This window comes from Caretta caretta, chromosome 6 (assembly GCF_965140235.1).
Source record: "Caretta caretta isolate rCarCar2 chromosome 6, rCarCar1.hap1, whole genome shotgun sequence".
Lineage (NCBI taxonomy): Eukaryota > Metazoa > Chordata > Testudines > Cheloniidae > Caretta > Caretta caretta.
The window spans coordinates 79,956,474-79,977,039 of NC_134211.1; the positions used below are offsets into that span (position 1 = coordinate 79,956,474).

The 20,566-nt window shown below is 39.8% G+C and overlaps 1 long non-coding RNA gene across 1 annotated transcript in view; it reads right to left on the bottom strand.

Annotated features, from left to right (window-relative positions):
* LOC125638508 (uncharacterized) overlaps positions 1-20,566 on the bottom strand; it is a 318,696-nt gene that overhangs the window by 234,604 nt on the left and 63,526 nt on the right. The window contains exons 3-4 of the long non-coding RNA XR_012668985.1: positions 19,236-19,308; positions 17,094-17,241 (exon numbers count right to left, since the gene is read on the bottom strand). This is a non-coding gene — a long non-coding RNA (uncharacterized LOC125638508). The remainder of the gene's footprint in view (positions 1-17,093; positions 17,242-19,235; positions 19,309-20,566) is intronic.

The following is a 20,566-nucleotide window of genomic DNA, read 5'->3' on the forward strand; positions in this document are numbered from 1 at the left end:
AATGGAAAATTGTATTGAAATCATTTTCAATCATTTTCCATTTTACAGAAACCTGGTTTTCAGTTGGAAAATGCAGATTTTGGTGATCCAAAAAATTGGAATATGATTCTGATAAAAAAAATCCATACAAAATATTGTGAAAACTGAAAATGTCAAAATGTGGACAATTTTTTGAGGAAGGTTTTTCAGTTTTGAGAAAAGGCCGTTTTTTCTTAAAATACTTTTTTGTGCGAAAAATTTCAACCAGCTCTAAAAGGTTGGGCCTAGAATGGGATTGCACAAGAGTAAGATGATTGGTAGGATATTTCAGACAATGAAGGTTTCATAAGTGAGATAATTAGCAGAGTATATTACTACTCAATATGAATTAAAGTAGTAGTAGCTGGCCCAATGTTAGTAAAAGAGCATAATAAGATGTCACCTAATTGTTGTGGGAATTTTTTTCCCCCTTACAGATCTTCTTCTTAGCCTTTTCTAACTAATGAAACTCTGATATGGCAAATAAGTAGCTGTGCCATCTAGTCCATGGGCACATCAGATGTGTTTGTTGGCTAGCTAATCAGTAGGCACATTTTATTTTCTTCATAACAGGCTCTTTGTTCAAGCCAGAGCTGACACTTTCACTTCCACCCGGACACCTGTCTTCAAGTACTGAGCAAAATACACCACTGGCATAAGCAAGTGGATTTCCAGTGACTCCATTGGAATGATGCCCAATTGTCCAGACTGAATTATCTCAGAAACTTGTTCCTTTTTCATAACATAGGCTGAAAATAAAATTAGATTAATCTTTGAAAAATACAATCTAATACATCTGGAGGAAAATAATCTAAAACATAGATGTTCGTGGGGAGGGAGAACATAGTAATGCTGAAAGAAGCTTAAAGGATAATCAGGAACAACCAATTAGACAAGAGTTTGTAACACAATATCAAAGCAAAAATGGCAGTGAAAGTTTGCATCCACAGAGTCATCATGTCACAGATGAGGGAGATAAATTCTCTATGTATCACACTGGTGTGACTGCATCTGGATTAATGCAATCAGTTCTGAGCACCATGTTGCCACAATGATATATCTCAACAAACTGAGGGAAGTTCAGATAACAGCAAATAGAAGTATAAGGTGGCTGGAGAGACTGACTTATGAGGAAAATTAAGTGTTACATTTCTATCATTTAGCTAACTGATTGCTTTGAGAGAATGTAAGAGTCTACATATATTTGCCAAGTATAAGGACAGAGGAGGGAAATGGATTATTTAGGGTGGCATGATTGGGAATAACTACCTGTGGGAGTAATAGGATGGAATTGACAAGAATCATTTTGGGTGAATATCAGAAAACACTCTCTGATTCATTTGACTGAAACATTCTCTGAAGGGACGTGTTATAATCCCCATTGTTTGGTCCATTTAAAGCTAGACTGTATGAAGCACTAGAAAATAAACTGTAAGAAGCAATTCTGCATTGAGACAACACCAATCCTGCATTGGGATGGAGGCTGAAAAAGCCCTATCACGTTTTCTAATCTATTTTAATTTCCATTAAAATTAATATTTGCTCCTCTCCTTTGGTTTAAATTTTGCTCATCCAGTCAAGAAACCTCTTAAATCTTTGCATCACAAAATGTGACTCTCATCGATATAGGAGTGCCTCACAGCTATTCATACTAATTAGTCAAGGTCATTTAAATACATTTTGCATGAAGCACCTTAAACGGGATGTGCCATTTTGTATATTTATCAAATTACTAATCAATATGCTATTCCACAGTTACTACTGGGACCTGAGCTACACATAAAGTGCTACATGCATTCAAATTGTGCAAGCTGTCGTCTGCATAAATGAAATTAAAGTGTATGCAGTAATCATTATTCACAATACAAAAGCAATGAAAAAGTGGCCTAAATGCAGTACATTCCACAATCTGTATTTTAAGTAAATCTTAACTGTTCCTCCGCACCCCTTTAACAAACCTGGCATTAAACTAGCTTCGATTTCACTTTCTTTCTCCAACGTATTACCTCCACTCTATTGGTAAAGTAATTTATTCCATCCTCTGTGGAGAGCCTGGATCTCATTTGCCAGCATATTTATCTTTCCTGCCACTGCACTGTCATTCATCTGCAATCTCCACAGAATACCAGACCTGTGCAGAATTTCAATTAGGATTGATTCAACTAAATCCAGGCCACAGTATTGAGGCTGACAGGGTGACCCCATGAGAATTTAATATGCTGAGTTTAAAAAAACCAAAAACCAAACCAAAACAAAACCCACCAAAGTTTAACACCGTAATTCATTAAATCATCTGTACCCTCATTTTAATCTAATTCACAATAACCCTTTTTCAGTCTCTGTGTATTGTGTGGGTAAACTGCTCTGGAGCAGTTTTGATAACCTCAAGAAAGAAATTACCATAAAAATCTCCGCTTTGTCTTTGAGGTCTAATCAACTTAAACTCAGGCAGTTTGTAATGAACAGAATAATGATTTCCACAGAGGCTGAACTACCTTCAACTTTCCCTTCAATATATGTAGACCTTCAAAAATCAATACAATGTAGGGTAATATAGATAAAATAGCTCTGCTCTTGGATCCTTGATTTGACAGACTTTCAGCAGGTTTCATCATAATCATTGACAGACTTCATCTGCTTGTCAGTTAAATGGCCTAATAGAATTTCCTAAATAATTCTGAGTTCCGTAGAACATCACTGTGGTTTTAAAAGAGCACTAGCCTCAAGCAGCAGCAGTTTGAGGGTTCTTCTTACCCATCATATATAACATGACACATTGGTCTTAACTTTACATTAACAGCTGTACATAATGAACTATTTGCTCTGATTATGCATCAGAAGTGCGTGTAAGTAAAGAATTGAAGTGTGACAATGAAAAGGGTAATACATGCTAACAACAATCCTTGTGTTCAACTAGTGGCAGTGGTGGTGGTTTTGTTGTTGAAACCAGAGGATTTTCTTGAATTTATTTTTCCTAAAGCCAGAGTCTTGGCCAGAGGGCTACGACTACAAATTATAATAACCTGATTTAGTTTGTAACAGGGAAGATAAGAACACACTGTAGTAAAAGAGGAATGAAGATGGAGTGGATATATTACTGGCATACACAAATATTAAAATTTAATAAAATATGAATCAGCTTCTGCCAGATGAAATTGTTAGAAGAGAGACTGAGTCCACAAACAAATCAGACACCACACTGATGAATAAATAGACAATTCTACTTGTCAGTAATGTTTATTTATTTATTGTGTATTTTAATCTAATGTGAGTTTACCTGGGAATATGGCATCTAGGGCAAGCACATGTTGCATAATCCTTCATTACTTACAGCTGGAAATTCCTATTGTGTAATGTTACTGTCAGCAATAGAATACCCTGCAACCACCATGTAAAGCATTCTTATCTACATTCCATACCTACAGTAAAGTATGATTCTTTCTGACCATTGTTCACCGAATCTGCAGGCATTACTTCCATCAAACATGATGATCGGTTAGTATGTATTAACAGCACCAAGATATTTAATAATTATGGGCTACATTATGTCTTTAGTGACAGCTGTGTGCAAGGGGAGGTGCATAGGCACAATGCCACAGTTGGAGTGCAGGAGGCAATATGCCTTAGGGGTGTCCCTCAATAGAACAATTCTTCCAGGACTTCCCCTGCTGTGCTAATTTGCTACAGCCCTGTAGCAAATTAGACCTTGCCTCTCTAACAAATAGTGTGTATGTATGTGTATATTGGCAGATAGATTAAAATAAATAAATAAATTTCAAAACAAAACCCTCCACTGCAAACACTTAGAATCATAGAAAATTGGACTTCTCCCCCCGGGGAGAGGATGAGACAACAAACACGTAACAGATGTTAGTCATTGTGCTTAACGCGCTACTGGAAGGCACTCACATACTACAGTGATGAGAGCAATATGAGTACCTGAATAGAATAGAATGCCACATGCTCCCTCCTTCTCTCTCATGTCAAAGTTTGGATCTGCCTACTCCCTGCCCATATCCCAACCACTTTCTCTCCGGGGAGATTGTCTGGCACAAAAACTCTTTACTCCCTGCTGCAGACCTGGATCTAAGATCTATCAGAGGTTCTCAACCTGGGGGGGATGCTCCCCTGGTGGGGTGCAGAATGTATTCTGAGGGGGTGGGTGAGAAGGCGGAGTGGATAGCAGTGGCTGCTGGCCAGGGACCTAGTTCTGAAGGCAACACCACTGTCAGCAGTAATGCAGAAGTAAGGATGGCCTGGTGTGGTATTGCCACCCTTACTTCTCTGGTACTGCTGGTGGTTGTGCTGCCTTCAGAGCTGGGTGACCAGAGAGCTATATACTATATATTTCAATAGCTGTGTTTGAATTAATGCCTAACCGTTTTTAATAATTAGTGCAAGTTGCATGTTGATTATTTTTTTATCAGTATATGCCCTTGTGTGGCAGGAGGTGGGGAATAAACTACTACAGACACAAAGAAGGGAGGTGTGATCAAATCATTTTGAGAGCCACTGACCTAGATGACCCCTGTGTGACATTACATTCCATATTCCTTATGAAAATATGCTTATCATAGGAATATGACATAACTGAGATGTACTTTATGCAAGATGGCTCATGTAAGATATCATTGAAAAGGTTATGAGCAACTGAATGGGATTATCCAATTTGTATGCCTGTATCATTTCTGTATCTGAAGTTAGGAATATTAAATATGTATCTATATTTCAAATGTGTTACTTTGGGCGTCAACTCCAACCAGCCCTTCAGGTACAACAATGGAAAAGTCAGACAGGGCTAATGAGCCATTATCAGAAACAATGGACTGTGAAAGAGCTTAGGCTTCCCGTGGATGCTGGAGACAGCCTACGAGCAATGACTGCCAGAGCCATGCAGAGATGGGGGTCCGAGTCATGTGACACTGGATACACCTTGTCCCCCTTTGGAATGCTAGTGATTTTCCACTAGAAGACAAAGGGATCCCGCCTTACACAAGAGCTGTATGAGGGAGGGGAGTGACATCATCATGGTTCTCCTCTGCCTCCCTGTGACATTACACTCTATATGATTTTATGAAAATATGCTAATGAGTGTGAATATAATGTAACTGGAATATGCTTCATGCAAAAGGTCTCTTGTAAGGTATCATCCTATTTGTAAAAATGTATCATTCTTGTATCTGAAACTAGAAATATGAAATAACTCTGAGGTCCTATTGTAATTATGCAAAGTGTAGGCCATTAATGGTGGCTTGGAATTTTGATGGCTCCCATCAACTAGGACAATTGGTTGTAAATGGCTGTTTACTTGCAACCCTTCCTGTGAGTCAGGCCAGGAAGAATGAAGGCTTGGGGTCTCACAGGACATGTGACCATGTCACTTGGTACTGGAATCCATCTTAAACCTGGTGCTTTTCCATTTAGAAGGAGGGTGGGGACCCAGAGAGACAAAAGATTCCTGCCTTGTGCCAAAGCTGTATAAGGGGGTGGAACAGAACAAAGGAGGTTCCAAACCCTAAGAGACACTGAAAAACACCTAGAAAGAAGAACTGAACGGGGGGAGAAGGTTTGAGCCCAATCTTGAAGGGCGTCTAGCTTGTGAGTAATAATACCCGAGGTATCAAGAGGGAGACCAGTGCAACTGTCTTTCAAGACTTTCTGTAATCTGCCTACAACAATATCTAGAGGGAGAAATACTATTTGTAACCAATTTCTTCAATGAAACTAACTTAGTTTGCGTATTTGGTTTCATTTGCTTAGTAATCTGCTTGTTCTGTTTTACCACTTAAAACCTGCCTTTTGTAGTTAATAAAATTTGTTTTGTTTATAATATAACCCAGTTTCTCTAATTTCAAACTTGGGGGTGAGAAGTTGTGCATACCTTCCTCCACATTGAGGGAGGAAGCGGATTTCATAATATACCTTTGGGTCTGCACTCCAAGGGAGGTGGTCACCTGAATGCTGAAGCAAAGTCTTCCCAGTGCTGATCTGCAACTCGATGTGGCCCTGCCTGTGTGTGTGTTAGAGGAGGCTTTAAGACCCTGGCTCAGTAAAACAGGTTAAAGGGGCTGACATGCTGGCAGAAAAAGTAGACTCAGTGGTATCTCAGCACGTCAGGTGGCATCTCAAGGGGTCCAACCTGTCACACCCTGATACAGCTGGATGGGAGGGGAAGGTCAGTGAATACTTGCTTCACTTTGCACCTACATTAGATCACAACCCAGCCTTATAATTATGTTTGTTTTTGTTTGTTTGTTGTAAAATTAAGATGTTAAAGAGTAGCTATTACCCAGTTTGTGACTCAGTTTGTAATAATATATTTACTTGTTATTATAATATTTAGCCACTAGATGTCTCTGTGTGGTGCCTAGAGTTCTAAAGAGGCTGAAGTCCTGGGTGAGATATGGAAACAAAGTTGGAACGCAAGCTGTGTGGAAGCAAAGCCTCCTTATGTTTGTAGCTGTGCCTATTTTCTTTAATAAATGGCTTCTGTTTAAGAAAGACTTTACATAACATGACACTATTTATGTTAAAATGAAACTACTGACAGTAAGAGAGATATTCTCTGCATATTTAGGGGATCTATTCTGCTAGAGATGTTATTTTCTATAATCTAAAGGATTATATATGTGTTACTAAACTTCAACCAAGTAACAGGGAAATGCAAAATCTCTCAAGATGTAGGGTGAGGATAGATTATGATGATTATTTCTTTGGTAGGACCTAGAGGCCTCAGTCAGGGATTAGGGTTCCATTGGGCTAGTTGCTGTGGGCACAAATAATGAAAATATGGCTGTTCCCCACACAAGGAGGAAGGTGGGGGAAGCCTCTTGATTCATACTGAGAAAGCTGGGCAATCGTCTAGTTATCTTAGGTGCATGTACACAAACGCAAGAAGCCTGGGAAACAAGCAGGAAGAACTGGAAGTCTTGGCACAGTCAAGGAACTATGATGTGATTATAATAACAGAGACTTGGTGGCATAACTCACATGACTGGAGCACTGTCATGGATGGGTATAAACTGTTCAGAAAGGACAGGCGGGGGAGAAAAGGTGGAGGAGTGGCACTGTATGTAAGAGAGCGGTATGATTGCTCAGAGCTTCGGTATGACACTGGATAAAAGCCTGTTGAGGGTCTTTGGGTTACATTTAGAGGCAAGAGCAACAAGGGTGATATCATGGTAGGCATCTGCTATAGACCTCCAGACCAGGAGCATGAAGTAGATGAGGCTTTCTTCGGACAACTAACAGAATTTTCCAGATCACAGGCCCTGGTTCTTTGGGGGACTTCAATCATCCTGACATCTCCTGGGAGAGCAATATAGCAGTGCATAGACAATCCAGGAAGTTTTTGGAGAGTGTTTAGGACAACCTACTGGTGCAATTGCTGAAGGAACCAACCAGGGGCCATGCTTCTCTTGACTTGCTGCTCACAAACAGGGAAGAATTGGTAGGGAAAGTAGAAGTGGGTGGCAACCTGGGCAACAGTGACCAGGATATGGTCCAGTTCAGGATCCTAACAAAAGGAAGAAAGGAGAGCAGCAGAATACAGACCCTGGACTTCAGAAAAGCAGACTTTGACTCCCTTAGGGAACTGATGGGCAGGATCCTCTGGGAGGCTAATATGTGAGGGAAAGGAGTCCAAAGGAGCCAACTATTAGAGCTGGCTGTATTTTAAAGAAGCCTTATTTAGGGCACAGGAACAAATCATCCCGATGTGCAGAAAGAATAGCAAATATGGCAGGGGACCACTTGGCTTAACAGAGAAATTTTTGGTGAGCTTAAACACAAAAAGCAATCCTTCAGGAAGTGGAAACTTGGACAGATGAGTAAGGAGGAGTATAAAAATATTGATTGAGCATGCAGGGGTATAACTGGGAAGGCCAAAGCACAATTGGAGTTGCAGCTAGCAAGAAATGTGAACAGTAACAAGAAGGGTTTCTACAGGTATGTTAGCAACAAGAAGAAGGTCAAGGAAAGTGTGGGACCCTTGCTGAATGGGGGAGGCAACCTAGTGACAGATAATGTGGATACAGCTGAATTACTCAATGCTTTTTTTGCCTCGGTCTTCACAGACAAGGTCAGCTCCCACACTGCTGCACTGGGCAGTACAGTATGGGGAGGAGATGAGCAGCCCTCAGTGGTGAAAGAACAGGTTAAGGACTATTTAGAAAAGCTGGACATTCACAAGTCCATGGGTCCAGATCTAATGCACCCAAGGGTGCTGAGTGAGTTGGTTGATGTGATTGCAGAGCCATTGGCCATTATCTTTTAAAACTTTTGTGGGAATTGGGGGAGGTCCCGGATGACTGGAAAAAGGCAAATATAGTGCCCATCTTTAAAAAAGGAAAGAAGGAGAATCTGGGGAACTACAGACCGGTCAACCTCACCTCAGTCCCTGGAAAAATCATGGAGCAGGTTCTCAAGGAATCCATTTTGAAGCACGTGGAGGAGAGGAAGGTGATCAGGAACAGTCAACATGGATTCACCAAGGGCAAGTCATACCTCACCAACCTGATTGCCTTCTGCGATGAGATAACTGGTGCTGTGGATACAGAGAAAGCGTGGACGTGATATATCTTGCTTTAGCAAAGCTTTTTATATGGTCTCCCACAGTATTCTTGCCAGCAAATTAAAAAGCATGAATTGGATGAATGAACTATAAGATAGATAGAAAGATGGCTAGATCGTCGGGCTCAGTGGATAGTAATCAATGGCTCAACGTCTAGTTGGCAACCTCTATCAAGCGGTGTGCCCAAGGGGTCGGTCCTTGGGCCGGTTTTGTTCAACATCTTCATTAATGATCTGGATGATGGGATGGATTGCACTCTCAGCAAGTTCGCAGATGACACTAAGCTGGGGAGAATGGTAGATATGCTGGAGGGTAGAGCTAGGGTCCAGAGTGACCTAGATAAATTGGAGGATTGGGCCAAAAGAAATCTGTTGAGGTTCAACAAGGACAAGTGCAGAGTCCTGCACTTCGGACAGAAGAATCCCATGTACTGCTACAGGCTGGGGACCAACTGGCAAAGCAGCAGTTCTGCAGAAAAGGACCTGGGGATTACAGTGGACAAAAAACTGGAAATGAGTCAACAGTGTGCCATTGTTGCCAAGATGGCTAACGGCATATTGGGTTGCATTAGTAAGAGCATTGCCAGCAGATCAATGGAAGTGATTATTCCCCTCTATTCGGCACTGGTGAGGCTACATCTGGAGTATTGCGTCTAGTTTTGGTCCCCCCACTACAGAAAGGATGTGGACAGATTGGAGATAGTCCAACAGGGGACAACAAAAATGATTAGGGGGCTGGAGCACATGACTTACAAGGAGAGGCTGAGGAAACTGGGGTTATTTAGTCTGCAGAAGAGAGGAGTGAGGGGGGATTTGATAGCAGCCTTCAACTATCTGAAGGGGGGTTCCAAAGAGGATGGAGCTAGGCTGTTCTCAGTGGTGGCAGATGACAGAACAAGAAGCAATGGTCTCAAGTTGCAGTGGGGGAGATCTTGGTTGGATATTAGGAAAAACTATTTCACTAGGAGGGTGGTGAAGCACTGGAATGGGTTACCTAGGGAGGTGCTGGAATCTCCATCCTTAGAGGTCTTGCAAAGCCCTAGCTAGGGTGATTTAATTGGGGTTGGTTCTACTTTGAGCAGGGGGTTGAACTAGATGACCTCTTGAGGTCTCTTCCAACCCTAATCTTCTATGATTCTATGATTTTACATCTTACAATCTAAGTATAAACTGAATGTCCCACAGAAACCAAGTCATATTTATCAGTAGTAAGTCACACGTGTATCCTAGAAGAACACATTCATTATGTGATAATTGTATATCCAGCATGTATTCATCCCAAAGTACACATTTTCATCAGTTATATATTTATCACTAGTAACTAGAAATACAGCTGGAGAGACTGAATCTAAAAGACCATGTGTTACAGCAAATTGTGTGCTGGCACAATATAATTGTAAGAAAAGCATATTGTAGCTTAAGAGTCCAGTCAACAGTGCTCTTTAATCAGCCTTGTATGTTAATCACATAATAGAGGACTGCTTGGCTGAACAGTATGTTTAATAAAGGTATCTATCATAAGCAGTCAAAGTAACCAAAAGGAGTATGCATGTCTCATTTCTATAATTTCTGCGTGCCAAATCCTGAGGTACTTATTCCGTTTTTACTCAGACAAACTTAAACTGAGTCTTTCACTCAGGTAAGCTTGAACTCAATGTGAAATTGCCTGAATAAGGACAAGAATCTAATTTACTCAATGACTGACAAGAGAAAAATCGCAAATAATGTATTTGCCTAATATTGTTTGACCTTATAAAGGCCTGTCTGAATAATATAAAATGTGTTCATTAATAATGTATTTGATGATTCACAGGGGAAAATGGCCTAATATATTATTCACAGATATTATTCAACCACTTCTTATAAATCCTGAGTATAAAAGCTTAGGCCCCAGTTCTCCGGTGAGTTCTACCCAAGGAATCCCTTGTCGCCATGAGATACTCTATGAGGTCAATTCAATGACTGTTTCAATCAGCTCTTTAGATGATCACCAGTAAGTCAGCAGAGCTCTGAGTGGGTGCTCATTGCAGGACCAGGCCCTAACCAAGAACGTCAGGGTTTGGTTCTTTATTATTTAGCTGTGTTACAGTGAGTACGTATCTGACAGATTTGATAGATCTTCCCATTTGGATGCTGAAAACATATTGTACCTACAGAAAAAAACAATACATGAGCAGGTAAAACATTTCAGAAAATTATTAATTAATGACAATGATTATTTATTACTACTATTAAGAGCAGTAATAATTAGTGATTACAAATAGTATATTAATGAAAAGTCTGATACTTTTACAGAATATCTATGAGCAGACTGTAATATTTTCACATTTGTTTATTTTAATTTTTAAAAAATTTTTGTGGAGATATATACCATCATGTTGCTTTCTCATGAGCTGTTGACCATGAGTGCAGTTCCTCAGTGTGCGGAGGGCCAGCACAAGTCCTCTGTACCACTTACTTCCTGCACAAGCCCTGGAAATAGGCAATGTATACTTCTTGTCCTAGCTGTCTACACAGGGATAAATTTCACCCTCTCACAAAGGCATAGCTATGGGTGGGCTGTGATGTTGCTCTCCATATGCTTTATGAAAATATGCTTATAAAGGAGAATATGATGTAACTGAAATATGCTTTATGCAAAAGGTCTCTTGTAAGGTATTGTTACAAAGCTTATAATCTCACTTCATCGGATGCTGTAGCTCACGAAAGCTTATGCTCAAATAAATTGGTTAGTCTTTAAGCTGCCACTAGTACTCCTTTTCTTTTTACCTGTGATCAGTTTCTTAATGTATTAGGTTTAGATTTGTGTGTTTTGTTTTATTTTGCTTTGTGACTTACTTTGTTCTGTCTATTATTACTTGAAACCACTTAAATTCTACTTTTTATACTTAATACGATCACTTTTGTTTATTAATGAACCCAGAGTAAGTGATTAATACCTGGGGGAGCAAACAGCTGTGCATATCTCTCTATCAGTGTTATACAGGGAGGACAATTTATGAGTTTACCCTGTATAGGCTTTATGCAGTGTAAAATGGATTTATTTGGGGTTTGGATCCCGTTGGGAGCTGGGTGTCTGAGTGCTGGAGAGGTGACCTGCTGAGCTGTTTTTGGTTAAGTCTGCAGCTTTGGGGGATGGACCAGACCTGGGTCTGCATTGCAGCAGGCTAGCATGTTTGGCTCAACAAGGCAGGGTTCTGGAGTCCCAAGCTGGCAGGGAAAATGGGCTCAGATATCATTTCAGCACATCAGGTGACAGTCCCAAGGAGGTCTCTGTGACCGAATCCATCAGATGGGTTACACCCGGTTAGCCCTCAGGCCCACCCAAATCTGAGCCTATATGAATTCAGAAGCTGATGTCCGCATGGCTGTGGATCAGGAACTCCTGGCTGTGGAGTGGGTAGATCTTGCTCTGTCTGCAGAAAGCCATTGCCAACTGGGTGCGGTGCAGAGCAGCCCAGCAGTCCCACCACTGCCTTCACCCAGCACTGCAAACATCTCCTGACCATGGACAGCTTCAGCAAGATCCAGGCCCCACACAGGAGCCTCCTGGCCCTCCCACTCTGGCTCAACCCATGCCAGCCAGTGGGGCCTGTCTCCACTAGCGAATCCAGCCCCCAAGCTTCCTGCTCTCATATTCCTTCTCCGCACCCAGCAACCCCTCCATGCCACAATCCTGCTCCCCAGCCATCAAATATAATATGCAATATAATATAATAACATGCTATATATATTATTTGCTGTGACATCAGAACTTTGGGCAATGCCTGTCCACCATAAATTGGGGCCCACCCAAACTTACACTTCTAGCTATGCCACTGCCCTCTGAATATTGGTGTGACTATTATTTTTGCCATCCACACTTCACAAGTACAAGGAGAATGAAAGTGGCTGTGGAAGCAGATTCCGTGTGAATTGTTACATATGCCAGGTTTCTCATCTATATGTGTGAATACTTGCTTTCCACAAACATTTATGCAAACAAGTATTTTGTATGAATTTTGGTGGACAGCAAATACAATGTAACCCCACAACCTCAAGTATTTTTTCTGGGTCTGATAGGGAAAAAGGTACTGGCTTCTTTAGGTGTGTCCACCTCTCCTCAGAAGTTGGGAAAGAAGGGTGGCTGGAAGGGAGAAAGCATCACCTAAGCAGGTGAGCTGACTGTTGGGGCTCAGGTAAACTATTGGTCTCTCCAGCTTGAGTCTTCCTCATGCCTGGAACTGGCACCAGCTAGTGGCAGGTGGCAGTACAGGTGCTCATTACATAAGGGGTCTGGTTCCCTGGTGAACCAGAATTGGAAGACATCCCCTAAACTAGCTGGGGAATGGGATTGGGCTCCTAGCACAGTGAGGAGACAACACCCTCCCCCTAGCTCTTTAACCTTTATATGAGGGGAGAGTGTTGGGGTCAAGGTCACAGGTTGTGGACTAGCTGTGAAGGGGTAGATGGCTGACAGCTGCCCTCCACCAAGTGAAAACAATTAAGGAAGGAATCATGATTTGCACTGTATGGGTTATTGATGGTTAGTTCCCAGATGAGTTATGGTAATAAAGTTGCTGCCTAACTAAACCACAGCACTTGCATCTTGTCTTTCATCCAGCATGTCTGGGGGAAAAACATAGAAAGACAATTGAAGCAAAGTCAATTTCTCATTCAGATGAATATTTGCTGGAAACTTCTCATGTTACTGGATTTGCCAGGCACTATACTCAATAATAGTACCAATATACTGTCCAAAGTGTGCTAAACCTTTTGCAGATAGCAAGACAAGGTCTCTGCCTAGAACAGTATATGATCTAAGGCTGCCGTCCTGCAGTTACACACATACTTACCTTTACACAGAAGAATAATACTATTACCTTCAATGGAACTGCTCACATAAAATTAAGCGTGTGCATAACTGTGTCCAGGATCAGAGCCTAAGTAAGCAAAGAGCAGATGGAGTGCAACAAACGCAAGCGAAAGAGTGAGTGGTAGTGTTCAGCATAAGTTTGATCTTGTGGAAGTCAACTTCAAGTGGAATTGAATCAGGCCCAAAGTGTGTTATTTCCACACTGGGGGAGGGCTTTATGTTTTTGTTTATTTTTCCCCTTTCATTTTCACTTCAAGAAACGTAGGAGGTAGGGTGCTGGTAAGAGGATTAATAGGACTTGTGAGAATTTGAAGAAGGGATTTATTTGAATTAAATATTCTTTTCTTCTGAGACTATACCCTGATCAGAATAAGAAATGACAAGACATAACCCAAGGCAACTAGCATAATCTTATCTGCAGTAACTTTTAACTAATACTTTCATTATGATGTAGTTTCACATTAGGTAACCTGAGCATGGGGGGAATGTTAAAAGGCCAACAGGCAAAATCAGACAGTGTAAGCAGGTGCAAGTTCAGTTACTTCTGTGGCATTACCCCCACTTACATCATGTCTGGATTTGTCCTTAGCTATCTCAGATGCTTTTTGAGGATCTTACAAAAGGTTTGGAAAGAAAATATTTTAATGAACTCATCCTGAGGAGCCAAAGATGACAAAAACATATTGCAGAAGGCTTAAAGTTTGATGGGAAATGTGTTTTTTTTTTCTCTTGACTGATTGGAAAGCTTCCACGTAGATGAAATACATGCTAAATTATTTACAGATAATTACATCGCTGTGCTGTTGCTAAAATATTAAGACACCGTTGTCCCAGAGGAGATATTGTGACAGACATTGGCACATCAAGTAATGAATAGCTGTGGGGTAATGAAGAAAAGAACTACCACAAGACCCTGGAATTAGGAAACAGAATGTTTGTAAGTAATCCACTCTCAAGGAAAAAATGTCACTTACTTTTCTTCTTTTTCTTCTACTAATTATGTATAGAACAAATGTTCAACATTTGGTGGATTTTGCTTCAAGGCAAAAAATATTCTGGAACTAGACTAAAGCCCTCCCCAACCCCCATTTCATTATAAGAAAATTTAACCAAGAAATATTTAAAAAAATAACCTTCAACTAAAAATGTATTCAAATACAACACTAATGAATTTGGCAGCTGTCAGTATAGGGTACAGGTCAAACATGACTAGTGAGGAGAAGAGGGAGCCTCGCTACCACGTGAGTGACCTGGTACATTCACTGTTATCTGAAAAAGAAAGGGTGATTATTATTCCATGCCACAGAGTGCATCGGTAGGAGGGCATTCCAAAGATATGTAGCCTATGTGAAGTTTGATGTTACCCATCATATTGCAAAAAGACTGCATTATTAAAAGGTCTGTCTGAGGATCTAAGATTGATAGATAGATGTATCTGTTATGGCCTGACCACATTGACTCCAGTAGAACCAGATTTCACCCAAAAAATTCAGAATTGCAAGATTGTAGAATATCCTGGCAGAAAGAAAACCAATTTGGGCAGCAAGGTCTTTTTCTCAATGGACCGTGTCTATTCTGACAATATTAAATTACTTTATTTGTTATAAAGTAAACAGAAAACCTTTCCCACCCTGCCCCAGTTTGGGGTTCAGCTCAGTCCCATCAGAGCTGGGGAGGGAATCTGTCACTCAGTGTTACCCAAGCACTCACTGTTATAATACTTTCTTTGGGAGCTTGTACAAGGGGAGGACAAAAATGTGCTGAACTTTTGTTCACTGGAGACCACATCTTACAAACTCAGGCCATGATCCTGCAATCAGACTTCTGCAGATGTGCATGGATCTGGCAGCAGGATTGGCCAGAAATATTAGAAGTAGTTAAGATACCAGTACTTTACTATACATTTGAAGAATAGCTACCTGTATATTACGTGCTGTTACCCTTTAGTACAAAATTTGTCATATAAGCATTGGTGATGGAGGTCCCTATTCAGCAAAACACTTAAGCATGCGCTTAACTCTGAGTGAAGTTAATGGGATTTAAGCATGTGCTTAAAGTTAGGCATATCTTGACTTTCGTAAGGCTTCCATTCCTGTCTCACATGACCTTCTCATAACAAAAACTAGGAAAATACAATCTAGATGGAGCTACTAAAAGGTGAGTGCATAACTGGTTGGAAAACTGTTCTCAGAGTGTAGATACCAGCAGTTCACAGTCAAACTGGAAGGGCATATCAAGCGGGGGTCCTGCAGAGATAGGTCCTGGGTCCAGTTCTGTTCTGTTCAATATCTTCATCAATGATTTAGATAATGGCCTAGAGAGTACACTTATAAATTTTGGGGATGATACCAAGCTGAAAGGGGCTGCAAGTGCTTTGGAGGACAGGATTAAAATTCAAAATGATCTGGACAAACTGGAGAAATGGTCTGAAATAAATAGGATGAAATTCAATAAGGACAAATGCAAAGGACTGCACTTAGGAAAGAACAATCAGTTTCACACACACAAAATGGGAAATGACTGCCAAGGAAGGAGTACTGCAGAAAAGGATCTGGGGGCTATAGTGGATCACAAACTAAATATGAGTCAACAGAGTAACACTGTTGCAAAAACACAGACATATCTCTGGGATGTGTTAGCAGGAATATTGCAAGCAAGACACAATAAGTAATACTTCTGCTCTACTCTGCCCTGATACACCCTCAACTAGAGAATTGTGTCCAGTTGTGGGTGCCATGTTTCAGGAAAGATGTGGGCAAATTGGAAAAAGTCCAGAGGAGAGCAACAAAAATGGTTAACGGTCTAAAAAACATGACATATGAGGAAAGGGTTTAAAAATTGAGTTTGTTTAGTTCGGAGAAGAGAAGACTGAGAGGGAACATGATAACAGTTTTCAAGTACATAAAGGTTGTTACGAGGAGGGAGAAAAATTCTCATTAACTTTGGGGATAGAATAAGAAGCAATGGGCTTAAATTGCAGCAAAGGCGGTTTAGCTTGGACATTAGGAAAAACTTCCTAACTGTCAGAGTAGTTAAGCACTAGAACAAATTGCATGGGGAGTTTGTGGAATTTCCGTCATTTGGGGTTTTAAAGAGCAGGTTAGACAAACACCCATCAGGGATGGTCTAGCTAATTCTTAGTCCTGCCTTTAGTGTAGAGGACTGGACTAGAAGACCTCTCGAAGTCCATTCTAGTCCTATGAATATATGATTCTATGTGCTTAAGCTCTTTCCTGAAAAGGGATGGATTTAAACATATGCTTAAAGGGCTTTTTGAATTGGGGCCATAAGCAATATTATTTTTTTGCAAACAACATTTATCATATTCATTATGACCGTGGAAATTTCCAAACACAAAATGTACAGTGGAAGTCAATGTGAGTTAAGCCCCACAACTTCATTCATGCCTTTCAAAATCTCCTCCCTAGCATACATAGGTTCTGCAACATCAGGCCATACTCATGTGAATATTCTTACTATGTTCTATGAATAGGGTTTTGGAGAGTTGGGCCCATCAATAATATAGGAAAAGGTGAATACAACTTAACATATGAAACAGAAAACCAGCCAAAAGTTGTAATCAGCCCCTCAGTGGAAACTCAGATTGCTTTAAACAGAGTGGAAAGGTTGAGAGTGAAGTATTACTTACAAAGCCAAACCTTCAGAGAGATACTGGTAACTTTTTCCTCCATTCAAAGCCAAGCAATGTCTCCTTACATTTGTTTCTCCATGTGAAATGTTGCTTGAACCAGGTTATGTGATGTTTTTTCTTGCCTGGTGACACAACCTGATGTGCCCTGATGAAATGTGACATGCTTGTCAGTTTTTGTTAACAGTGAATAAAAATTGGCAAATATCCATGTGATTTGAATGTTTTCCCATTATGGTGCCTGGCAGGTATTAAGCTATTGGCATATATATATATACTACACTTTAATTGTGCTGTTATTCTAAGGAGATCGATAGATCGATTTAAACAGCTCATTGGAAACTTTAAAAAATATATATGTTTGTAAACAATTCTGCTCAAAAATATATAAAGCAGAATATATCTGTGAATTCTCTCCTCCTTGCCTCTGAATGAATACCATAACCATTTCCACAGCAAACAGCTGTGATTGTGAGCTATGATTTCAGCTGAGCATAAAACAGCATGAGCAGATTAGCACCTAAGAAAAAAAATTGTTTGCCTGTAAATATCTTAGCGGCAGAAGCTGCAAGATATACAACTCGAATTGTTTCTAATTCCAGAGCCTGATTCGCTGCCAGGTTCCTCCAGTTCCCACAGAAGGGAAAGGTTTAAGAACATCTTCCCAGGAAGCCTCTACCAACAGGCTTCTGAGGAGTGCAGGCTGTAAAATTAAAGATGCCCTCCCTTGGTGGAAACCCCCAAAGAGGGCAAAGGTTATAAAATACCATCTCCCAAGAAAAATCTCTCTGGGGTTTTATTGTCATTGCCCAAAAGGTATGTCTTTTCTGCAAGATAACTAATGTTCATTAGTTATCCCTCTGTAAAATCCTCATGGAGACAAGACACTGTAGTTTTATCATGAGGTAAATTAGGCAAGGTCAACCATAAGTGGTGGCCATAGTGTGGACCTCACTTTGCTATCTTGCAGCACAAACTACAGGTGCCCTGCCTCCACTAGGATTTTATAGCAAGGTAACTATTTTATGTTAATTATCCTACCGTAAACCCTCCATCACCACCATTTTGGAAATGAAGACATAGCCTGGAACATAGCTATCCCCATTGCTGATTGCTAATGCAGCTTTCCCGCCCTCTGCCCTTTCCCATGCGTGGGGGTGAATCTAATCCACAATGGGGCGGGGGAGGGTCAGACTTCTAGATGGCATCAGTACTCCTTTAGGGAGAGATTTTCAAGGGCACAAATAGGAGTTAGAAGCCCAACGCCTACTAACTGAAAGCCAATTTGTGCTTTTTGAAGAATCTCCCACTAACAGTTAGGAGACAGAGGAAGCTGTTAATGATGCAGACATTTCCATTAGCGGCCTCATGTGCATCCCACTGTCCAAGAAAATAAGGTTTAACAGAGAGACAATCTATTCTCCTTCTGTCACTCTCTAAAACTTTAATCTAGTACAACAGGAAAAAAAAAGATATCAAACATGTTTCACCTCTGTACATTTCATTGCAACAAATGTAGAGAAATGGTCAAATGTACCTTGATTCAATAAGCATGTAAGTGACAAAAGATAATATGTTAAAAATATGCAGCTTAAGACATAATCAGAATTCGTTTCAAGTAGGTACTAAATTCTAGTCTTAGATTTACTTGTTAGTGTCACAGATAAAAAGGATTAATTAAAGAAGTCTGCACTAGATAGATAAAGGACTCCACTGGATTTTGTTAATTTTCTTGGAATAAGGAGCAGGAATAACATAGCCCAGCTTGGAGTTTTATGCCACCTTGAAATGGATTCTAGCTATGCCCCTGCTTGAAAATGTACAAATCCACAAATTAAAGGAAGATATGCAATCCATCACAAAGAATTAGGGCCTGCAGTCATTTTCTTTAACATTAGCAATAGCCTACCATAAAATCAAACTAAAACTATTCCAATTAAAATTAGGTGAATGCTCCATATTTAATTGAATCAGCATCATACAAAATCAGAAAAAAGCCACCGCATAATTCAAGAAAATGCATTATGAAATAAATCATATTATATGTGATTTGTGGTGCCAGGTTGGTGCTCTATCACATAAATTAAATTGCATTATAACCTCTCTGATATAACCTTGTCCTTAAAATTATTTATTACTTACATACACATTTGCAGAATGTAGGTATGCTTTATGAGGACTGAAGATGCTGTGTATAATAAACTCTCAGTTGTACCTGTGCATGGAGAGAAGGACAGAAGTACTTAGAATTTTTATAGTAAAATTGTTTTTTCTTTCTTTCTTTCTATGAAGAATAATAATTTTGCATCACTGAAAGAAATTTCACTAGCAAATGTCCATTCTTGCATAGATTATAGTGAGTGTACGAACAATAAGATGAACAAATCCATAGTAAAATATAGAGGAAAATATAGAATAGATTGTGAAATTAGATTATAGAGTAAGAGTTCAAAACATTTGCTACCCAAAACAAAGGTTTGTAAATAATAACATTTCAAAAATATGTTGGACACTGAAACATAACTACCTGAAGAAACTAGTATTAAAAACTTCAGTTAAAGACGTAAATGAAAACAAAAAGAAACTCTCTCTCTCTTTAGTTTTTCAGAGTTTACAGTTCTTCAGATCAAAGCATATAAATAGTTGTTTTATCAGATTCACAAAACTCAGATTATTTAAAGGAATCTGTATGGCAGAATCTTCCCTTTAAACCAAGGAAAATATTACTTATAAGGAAGGAGGGCATTGTCTCTCTAGTCCTTGTGAAAAAGATTTCACACAGAGGACTGTTAGAAAAAGTTACATCCTGGCCCAGTTTTTATGACACAGATGTCATGTGACTAGGATTGTATCTACTTTCTCAGTAGTTACTGTTGTAGTCATAAACTACTAAGCAAATTTGGTCAAATTTTCCACATTAAATTTTTCCCTCAAACAAATCCCACCCTTTTTAAACCATTTTTTCCCCATGAAAAATTTACATTATTTTCTTGTTTTTTTTACTTTTCACAAATGTTTCATGCTTTTTAAAATTCAGTCGTTCTCAAAATTATCTTTATTATTAATTATTATTATTTATTATTATTATTTTATTTACCACCGGTGGTAACCTCAGTGCTACAATGGAGAAAAATTTACTATTGGTCATTGATTATTTAAACATAGTGCGTCCTAGCTGATGGGAAAATTCTTATGGGGAAATTCTAAAGTTCAGCGCCCCATACTGCATCAGTTACATACTGTCAGTTAGAAACATGCAACATCAGATTCATCTCAAAGTTATTCCTATGCTTCCAAAATACATGGGGAAACTGACATAAGATGATGCCCTCCTTCCTTACCCTGGTACAGTGTAGCTCTGTCTCCCGCTCCCTGCAACCAACACCTCCCCTCACCCCCCACCCGCAGCTCCAGATTGGACTACAATGCAGCCCAATAAAAATTAAGAACATAAAAACAATGTTGATGTTTAG